Raw genomic sequence first — 9971 nt, 5'->3', positions numbered from 1 at the left:
GCGCTGCCGCCGGAGCTCGCCGGCGTCGCCCCCAAGCTCCGGCCCGGCCCCTCCCTCTTCTCCAGCGACGAACTCCGGCGAGGGACCCGGCTGACCTCGTTTTGCGTGCAGATCTGAGATCCGTGTACAGTAAACCCTAATCCGGAGGTTGAATTTTCTCTAAGTCCCGAAATCCTCAGATCCAAGTTGCCATGTACATAGCCCCGTAACTTTACATCCGTAGCTCCGTTTTGGGCATATAGCATATCAAAATGTTCATCTCAGAGAGTACATCATTTCGTTCCATTGCATCATTTTCATTTGAGCTCATCTTGATGCCCGAAATGCTGTTAGAAGAGGGCTACTTGAGATAATTGTCAGATCTGCTAATCCGTTTAGGTTTTTGTCATTTTTGCCATGATTAATGTGTGCATGATATGCCCTGATGCTCTACATATGTTTTGTTAAGGGTTTTGTCATATTTCTAGAGGTGCAACCCATGTATTTTTGTGATGGGTGTGGTGTCTTCTGCAAGTTTGCAAAGTGGTGCACTTGCTATTTCTGTTTTCAGGGACTTAGCAATTCCACTAAGTCCTTGATCTGTTTAGCTCATGTTGCCATATGTTCATGTTGTTTCCTAGTGATCCGTGCCTCTTTTGAGGTTGATCAGTAAGGATGTTTTGTTAATATTATAGTGCTCTATCCATCCATGCCTTTTTTGCAATTATGGAGCACCCTAGCTTGAGTCAATCGAGCTCTACTTTTGCTACTTTGTGAATCTGAGCAGATTGTCAACTTGTTTGCAATTTTGCCGATGATGTTGTAGTTGATCCGTGCACGCTATGCTATTGTTCTTGCCATTTCTAGATTGAATTTTGTGCCTTATTGTTGGGTGTATGCTTGTCTTGCCATGACTTGCACCGTAGTGAGTGCATCGAGCTCGTAAATATGCCTACTTGAGTTATATTTCAGCATGTGCCAGTTTTCACTAAGTCTGAAAACTGATTATGTTTTTGCTATGTTCGCATGCTTGCAATTGTATTTTCTGATCCTTTTTGGCTCAAGGTCACTAAGGGGCTTTTGTTAAGCTCTTTGAGTAGCTCCATTCCATGCTTTACTTTGACATGTTCAGATCCTGTAGCATATAGTTTTGTGGCTCCGAAGAGGGCTACCTGATCTGAAATTCCAGACAAGTGTTAATTTCACTAAGTCTGAAATCTGTTTGCCATATGCATTTTTGCCATGCTTGTTTGAACCTGTTAATGGATGAATTGGCCGTAGCTTGGTGCTAGACTTTTGTTAAGCATCTTGTGTGCATCCCTGCCATGTATTTTGTTGTCATGTTTGGGTGCTGTAGCATGTTCATTTCGTTGCATTTAGATGCCTACTTGCTGTAAATCGCAGACCGGTGTCATTTTTGAATCGCTTGCCATTTCCAAACCGTAACTCCGATTCCGGCGTTCTTTATATCGTTTTCAAGCGATTTCATCTCATCTTTCCAGTGGCACACTTGGTTTTCCAAGTTGAGGCCAGGTTCTTGCATTCCCTGTCACATCTTGCATTTTGCATCCCGCATCGCATCCCGCATAGAATATCATCATCGCCTCGTCTTGTTTGGTTCTTGCACGTGGTTGATTGTGTCCTTGTTGCTTGTTTGTCTTGTTTGGGTAGAGCTGGGAGAGGAGTTCGCTAACGAGGAGCCTGTTGAGTTTGCTTTTGAGGATCCAGTCAACTCTGACAACTGTGCAGGCAAGATGATCATACCCTCGAAATCACTACTATCTTTGCTATGCTAGTTTGCTCGCTCTTTTGCTATGCCAATGCTACGATACCTACCACTTGCTTTCAAGCCTCCCAGATTGCCATGTCAAACCTCTAACCCACCATTGTCCTAGCAAACCATTGATTGGCTATGTTACCGCTTTGCTCAGCCCCTCTTATAGCGTTGCTAGTTGCAGGTGAAGATTGGAGCCCGTTCCTTGTTGGAACATTTATTCACTTGTTGGGATATCATTATATTATCTTGTTATCTTAATGCATCTATATACTTGGTAAAGGGTGGAAGGCTCAGCCTCTCGCCTAGTGTTTTGTTCCACTCTTGCCGCCCTAGTTTCCATCATATCGGTGTTATGTTCCCGGATTTTTGCGTTCCTTATGCGGTTGGGTTATAATGGGAACCCCTTGATATTTCGCCTTGTTTAAAGCTTTTCCAGCAATGCCCAACATTGGTCTTACCATCTGCCACCTAGCCTCTTTTTCCCTTGGGTTTCCGGAGCCCGAGGGTCATCTTATTTAAACCCCCCTGGGCCAGTGCTCCTCTGAGTGTTGGTCCAAACTAGAGTCCTGTGCAGCGCCCCCTCGGGGAAACTCGAGGTTTGGTTTTAGTTGTATGGAGAGCTCATCTGAGTGTGCCCTGAGAAAGAGATATGTGCAGCTCCTATCGGGATTTTTCGGCACATTCAGGCGGTGTTGCTGGTCTTGTCTTAACCTATTGAAGTGTCTTGAATTACCGAGATACCGAGTCTGATCGGAACATCTTGGGAGGTGGTCTATTCCTTCGTTGACCGTGAGAGCTTGTCATGGGCTAAGTTGGGACTCCCCTGCAGGGTTTTGAACTTTCGAAAGCCGTGCCCGCGGTTATGGGCAGATGGAAATTTGTTAATGTCCGGTTGTAGATAACTTGAACCTTAATTAATTAAAATGAATCAACTGAGTGTGTTACTGTGATGGCCTCTTCTCGGCGGAGTCCGGGAAGCGGACACGGTGTTGGAGTAATGTTTGCGCAGGTTGCTCTCTAGTTTCACGCTCGCGCTTTGCCTCCTCTTCTCGAAGTTAGCCACCATACTTGCTAGTCGCTTGCTGCAGCTCCACATATATTTACCTTGCCTTACCTATAAGCTTAAATAGTCTTGATCGTGAGGGTGCGAGATTGCTGAGTCCCTGTGGCTCACAGCTTACTATTACACCAGATGCAGGGCCTGATGTTTCCGCTCCAGGAGACGCGTTTGAGCTCAAGTGGGAGTTCGACGAAGACTCTCAACGTTACTATGTTTCCTTTCCCGATGATCAGTAGTGGTGCCCAGTTGGGGGTGAACGGGACCGTTGTCGCATGTCGGGTTCTCTTTTATTTTGGCGCCGTAGTTGGGCCATGAGTGTTTGGATGATGTAATGTTATTTATGTACTTGATTGACGTGGAGAGTGTAAGCCAACTATGTTATCTCCCCTTTATTATTTATATTACATGGGACGTTTTGAAGATTGCCTTCAATGCGATTATGTCTCTAAGTTGTGCCTCGACACGTGGGAGCTATAGTCGCATCGAGGGTGTTACACCCTGGTCCAAGAATTGCAGATTCCAACTCATCCAATGCCCAATGCATCGTATGTGATTGCAGGTGGTGATACCCTGACCAGCTCTGACAATGGCACCGAAATTGACCTGGTGGGCACAAGGGCATACTTTTGTGCAAGATATGAAGGTACTTCCCCTAGGCTGCTACGACCTAATTGTTGGTGCTGATTGTTTGGAAGAGCATAGCCCCATGTGGGTGCATTGGCACAAGAAATGGATGAAATTCACACATGATGGGCGCAGGATCACTTTGCGTGGAGTGCGAGATAAACCAGTGAAGTGTAAGCAAGTGTCACCATGGAAACTCAAAGGACTTTTGCCAAGAGGAGCTATTCAACACGGTGTGCAGATTCAACAAATTCACTAGGAGCAAGACTTCATGTCACTTCAGCTCCAAAAGGCTGAGGGTACCCCTTTGCCACCAGAAATTCAGTCTCTGTTGCATGAATTTGATGATCGTTTTCAACCTCCAACGAAGTTACCACCACGTCGTCCGGAGGACCATACCATCCCCCTCATACTAGGGGCCCAACCTGTCAGTGCTCGGCCGCATCGCTATACACCTCAACAAAAAGACGAGATCCAACGACAGATTAGAGAGATGCTATGCATGGGGATCATTCGTCCCAGTACCAATCCCTTTGCGTCTCCCGTGATGTTGGTGCGCAAGAAAGACAGGTCTTGGCAATTTTGTGTTGATTATCGACAGCTCAATGCCGTCACTATTAAGAACAAGCACCCGATGCCCATTGTGGATGAGTTGTTAGATGAACTTTCTGGGGCCAAGTGGTTCACAAAGCTTGATTTGTTATCCGGGTACCATCAAATCAGAGTGGCAGATGGTGAGGAGTTCAAGACAACATTTCGCACCCACCAAGGGCTCTACGAGTTTCTGGTTATGCCCTGTGGACTCTCACGGGAACCAGGGATGTTCCAAGGCATGATGAACTTTATTTTTGACCCTTTATTGAGACATGGAGTACTGGTCTTTATGGATGACATCTTGGTGCACAGTGCTACCCTATCTGAGCATGTCCGCCTCCTGCGCGCCGTTTTGCAAACGCTCCGAGAAAATTCCCTAGTGGTCAAGCGCTCCAAGTGTGCTTTTGCCCAGCTGTCAATTGATTTTTTTGAAAAGGAGGCCATCCCCCGGCCTCTGCATCGGAAAGATGCATGCGGCCACTTTATTAAAAACCGACAGTACCAAAGTCTGAACATCCGCCAATTGAATACCTGGGTCATGTGATCAGCGCAGACGGAGTGGCTACAGATCCTACGAAAGTGGAAGCAGTCCAGACATGGCCTGCTCCTACATCTGTTCGTGCGCTCCATGGATTTCTTGGGCTCACTGGATATTACCGCAAGTTCATCCAGAACTATGGTATTATTAGTCGACCTCTGACAGAATTACTGAAGAAAGGGGTCATCTTCTAGTGGACCCCAACAGCAGACATGGCCTTCCGGCTGTTGAAGCAAACAATGATTGAAGCGCCGGTTTTGGCTGTCCCTAACTTTCATCAGCAGTTTGTACTGGAGACAGACGCTTGTAAAGATGGGATCGGGGCTGTTCTTATGCAGCAAGGTCACCCGGTGGCTTATCTGAGTAAATGTCTCTGTCCTAAGAACCAAGACCTCAGCACGTATGAAAAAGAGTGTTTAGCCATTCTCATGGCCGTGGACAAATGGAGGCCTTACTTGCAGCACCAGCCTTTCATCATTCGCACTGACCAGCAGGCCCTGCTACACCTGTCAGATCAAAGGCTTAACACTTGAATTCAACACAAAGCCTTTGTGAAACTCATGGGTTTGGAATATACCATACAGTACAAGCGAGGCATCACCAATGTAGCAGCCGATGCCCTCTCGAGGAGGGAGGACAATCAGTCTCTGCTGGACATATCTTCTGCAGTGCCGACATGGATGGAAAATGTGGTTGCAGGTTACGAGGATGACGCAATGACTAAGCAAATCTGGACAGAATTGTCACTGTCAGGCACACATGATAAGGGTTATACATTGGAAAATGGCATGATTCGTTATAAAGGGCGCATCTGGGTGGGTCACAATTCCCTAGCCCAACAACACATACTGCAATCTCTTCACACCAGTGCTCTTGGGGGTCATTCTGGAGTGCTTGCAACATACCCGCGAGTCAAGAAATTGTTTGCATGGCCCAAAATGAGGCGCTCTGTCACAGAGTTTTTGCAAGCGTGTGATGTCTGTCAGCGTGCAAAGCATGAACACTGCAGGCAGCCAGGGTTACTGCAGCCACACGACATTCCACCACAACCTTGGCACACAATTAGCTCGGACTTTGTAGAAGGCCTCCCCAAATCACAAGGGTTTGAAGTGATCTTGGTCGTCATCGACAAGCTTACGAAGTTTGCACATTTTCTGCCGCTTAAACATCCATATACAGCACACCAAGTGGCTGTGGTCTTCTTCGATCAAGTGTATCATCTCCATGTTATGCCCACCCGCATCATCTCGGATAGAGACCCGGTATTCACCAGCACTTTCTGGCAGGAGCTGTTTAGCCTATCCGATACACTGCTGGACATGAGTTCGGCACGTCATCCTGAAATAGACGGTCAGACGGAGCGACTGAATCAGTGCCTTGAAGCTTTCCTCAGGTGCACAATCCACGACACACCAACTCAGCGGTCCAAATGGTTGACTGTGGCTGAACATTGGTACAACACCTCATATCATACAGCAGCTGGGTGTACCCCCTTTGAGGCATTGTATGGTTACCAGCCGCGTCTGTTTGGCATCACCGGCCCTACTACCAATACAGATCTGCAAGACTTGGTTACTGATAGACCAGCCACCATGGAGATGCTGAAGCACCACCTGCAAAAAGCTCAAGCAAGGATGAAAAAGCAAGCTAACAAAAAAAGGAGTGAGCGTTCATTCCAGATTGGCGATCAAGTCTACCTGAAGGTACAGCCATATCTCCAGAACTCGCTAGCTACCCCTCGCAATCAAAAGCTCCCCCTCAAGTTCTATGGACCGTATCGTGTGCTGCAAAAGGTGGGCGAGTTGTCATACAAGCTGGATCACCCGGCCAACTCCAGGATCCATGATGTTATCCATGTTTCGCAGTTGAAGAAACAGGTGCCCCCAAGTGTGACAGCAGATCAAGACATGAGCATGGTGGAACCTCGAGCACCCCTTCTCCTTCAACCAGAGACTATCATCCATACGCGCCTGGTCTAGAAGGGAGGCATTGCGATACCAAGGGTCAAGGTACGCTGGCAAGGGTGTTCTGCTAATCATGATACTTGGGAAGATGCATTTTTGCTGCAGCAGAAGTTTCCGACTCTGGAGGCTTGGGGTCAAGCCGATCCTGAAGGGATGGGGAGTGTTATGTGGACGCCCAGCCCAGGAAGACGGACCAAGGCCTCGCGTCGTTGTCGCAGGTTGGACCGGGCCTGGAGGGCCAAGACAGCTGTGAAGGAAGCGATGGGAAGGAAGATAAAGGGGGCAGCGACAGAAGAGAAGAAAGGCGTCTAGCAGAAGAGATACACTTTCCCCTTTCTTCCTCCTTCTCTCTCAGTGTACCCAAATCCCCTCCCCCTTTCTCTCCTTTGAGATTGAGCTTATGTATCCAGGAGCGTAACACATTGCTTCACTGCATTTTACTCCTCCCATTTCTCTGAATCACTCTCAGTATGTTGGCCAGTCCACATCATGCATTTACCCCTGTCTCCTTTATGCAGACATTTTGTCAGGTGGTAAATTACTTCTATGCAGTACTCAAAACCAATCGAAAATGCCCAATGGGTCTGGGGTCCCAATGCACCTGAATTGAAAAAGTAATTTAGAAATTGCAAAAAAAAGGTTACAAAATTCTGGAACATTTTGGAAACGTACTTAGATCTAGTGTTATACTCGTATAGAAAGTTTCGCGAAAGATAACTGTAGCTGATGAAAATTTCAAGATATTTATCAACCAGAGTATCATTCTGCCTGTTGTTCCAATCAGCCTCAGCTCGCTCAAACTACAAGGCAACTCCAACTTGGCACCATTGCCTAACTTTGTTGCCTTGTTTCGTGACCTCACCAAGCTAAGCCTTTCAGGTAGCATGTCTGTGATACAACATCTCCTAGCAGTGCTTGGTGAGTTTGCCTGTCTTGCTTTAATTACCTTAAGATGGCTGCCAACAACCTTGATGGTTTGGTCATGAAACAATGGGAAGTTCAGGAGCCTGAACCGCCCATGTCCTGTGCTGAAATTTGTGGGGACGTCTGTCCTAAAAACAAGAGAGTGAAGGCAACTTCAACCTAGGCATGCTGCAAACTATGCATCCTCACACAACATTGATCTACAGACAGAAATATAGGAAGGAAGTGAAGGCAAGCAGGTTGTTACGTTATGTTACGCAGATGGCGTTGTTGTGGTCAAGCGCGGTTTCCCTCTCCTGCGCATTTCGTCAAGTAAGTTGAGTGCTTCCAGGAAGCAGCTTTCTGTTTCTTGTAGCAGGCCGAGGTGTCCTTCTCCAGCAAATCGGCACAGCACAATCTGCGTGCCATGAAGGTTGAGCCGACTCGGCTCTGTCACAGACCACACTTGAGATGTTCAATCCACTTCAGTACATTACAGAGAGAAAGGAAAACACAAAGTAGTACTTAGTAGTACCGTGAAAGCCGCCCTTATCTTACCTGGTCATTTTGTCAAACACCTTCCGTGCAGTGACTGAGAAATCCCCACTGAGAGAGATATATAGGATTAATGGAAGGAGACGGATGACGAGAGCGAGGGTCAGGGCGTGCTTGGGATTCACTTGATACCCGCGAATAGCAGATGATCGATGCTGCTTCCAGAACAGCGCGGGTCAGGGCGTCGCCGACGAGGGAGGCGGGGGCGGTGGAGGTAGGCGCCCCACTGGCGAGCAGATGGTGGGCTGTGGAGTGCATCCGGGAGCAGCGGGAGGAATGAAGGAAGGGATGGATAGCATGCGCATGCCAGCGGAGCCCTCCCTCCCATCGTGGCCTGCCGGAAACACCGCCCGTCGCCTACTCGCCGGTCATCTTTTTTCCATATCTGTCGTTGTGGGGATTAGATTACGCGCTGTCTATAGTTCAGTGTTGATCTATGTTCAATACTACTAGTATCATACTTCGGTCAACACAGTAAAGAAATAAAAACTCAATGGAAGTTCGGTGTTGATCATGTCCAGTATTAGCATAGTTCAGAGCTCTGCATATTTCTTTATCAGCGATCGTTGCTGCTTTTTTTTCTCCATTTTCATTTCTCTAAGCATAGGTGAGTGGTGAGAGGTAGTTTGGCAGTAATGCCTTTTTTTCTCTTTCCTTTTTTCAGGTTTTCAAATTTTTGAAGTTCAGTGTTGAAGCATGCTCAGAAGCGGAATTCAGAGATTTTTTTTTCTTATCAAGTTTCATTGATGAGAATTGAGAAGTACTCCCTCTATAAAGAAATATAAAAGCATTTAGATCACTACTAAGGGAGTTGCTTTATAGTTATTTTTTTGGCCAAGTCTCAGAGGCAGTTTCTCAACTGTCATTGGTCGTAGCAGCCACCTTCACAGCACGGTCTGGCACTTGTACTTGTGGTAGCTTTTTTTTATCGAAACGGAGGCAAAAGATTTGCCTCATATATTAAATAAAGAGAGAAGAGTTTGTTACAACACACTCCCAGATTACGACATGCCAATTACTCTCGCAATAAGGAAGACCCTAACTTCTTTGCCCCGGCGGTGATCCAAAGGTTTGCCTCGTCGACGATGATGTTAAGTAAAGTTGGCGGAGGAGCGCACTTATGCCGGAACACTCTTGCGTTTCTCTCATTCCAAATGACCCACAACACACAACACAAGTATGGTGATTGAGGCCGTTGCTTGTCGTTTGTTGGTGCCCTGGACTGAGTCGAACGAGCTCCATGTGGACGTGTCCATGCAGTGGATGAGAAATTTCTGGATAACCATATTCACAAGCCTCAACGTGAAGCGACACCTGAAGAATAGGTGGGTTTCACATTCTTGCACTCCCCTGCACAAAGGGGCAAGGGCCACAATTTGGCTAACATCGCTTAGCCAATCTGTCGGCAATCCAAATCCTATCTTGCAGTGCGAGCCAAGCAAAGAACTTGACCTTCGGTGAGGCCCAAGCCTTCCAAACCATTTGATCCATGGGGGAGAGGAGCAAGCCCAAAAACCGTGCCCTGTAAGCAGAGGCCGCGGAGTAGTGCCCAGAGTCAGGAGTGCTTCCATAATATGTCATCCTCAGCAAGCTCATCAAGATGCACCTCATTTAGAAGCATCCAAAGAGTGAAGAATTGTCTAACATGCTGCTCGATGGAAACAACCACATGAGGCCTGATTTTGAGGATCCACGTGTTTTTGTTGAGGGCCTCCCTTACCATCCAATGTTTCCGTGAGGAAGACTCATAAATGAGTGGAACAATGTCCTTGGGCTTGCACCCAAGGAGCCAAGGGGATTCCCAAAAGGGTGTCCTCGCCCCATTCTCGATCGTGATCGTGGTACAGGCGTAGAAGAAGTTGAGATCTTCCTCATCACACGGGTTCCCTCTCCCAAACCACAATTTTATTGGCTCATACCATTCATACCAAGCCCACCACAATCTCAAAGCGTGCGCGAACTTGTTGGTGTTGAGGA

At 47.2% G+C, this 9971-nt stretch overlaps 1 long non-coding RNA gene across 1 annotated transcript; it reads right to left on the bottom strand.

Annotated features, from left to right (window-relative positions):
- Window positions 1–3772: 3772 nt before the first annotated feature.
- Window positions 3773–8493, bottom strand: LOC123186542 (uncharacterized). Its single transcript, XR_006493658.1, has 6 exons — window positions 7998–8493; window positions 7708–7889; window positions 7483–7588; window positions 6270–7137; window positions 5150–6185; window positions 3773–5078 (listed from the first exon to the last, which is right to left on the bottom strand). It is a non-coding gene; the product is annotated as an uncharacterized lncRNA (long non-coding RNA).
- Window positions 8494–9971: the final 1478 nt, after the last annotated feature.

This window comes from Triticum aestivum, chromosome 1A (assembly GCF_018294505.1).
Source record: "Triticum aestivum cultivar Chinese Spring chromosome 1A, IWGSC CS RefSeq v2.1, whole genome shotgun sequence".
Classification (NCBI taxonomy): domain Eukaryota; kingdom Viridiplantae; phylum Streptophyta; class Magnoliopsida; order Poales; family Poaceae; genus Triticum; species Triticum aestivum.
Note: the sequence above shows the minus strand (reverse complement) of the source record. Positions and strands in the feature narration are given on the sequence as shown.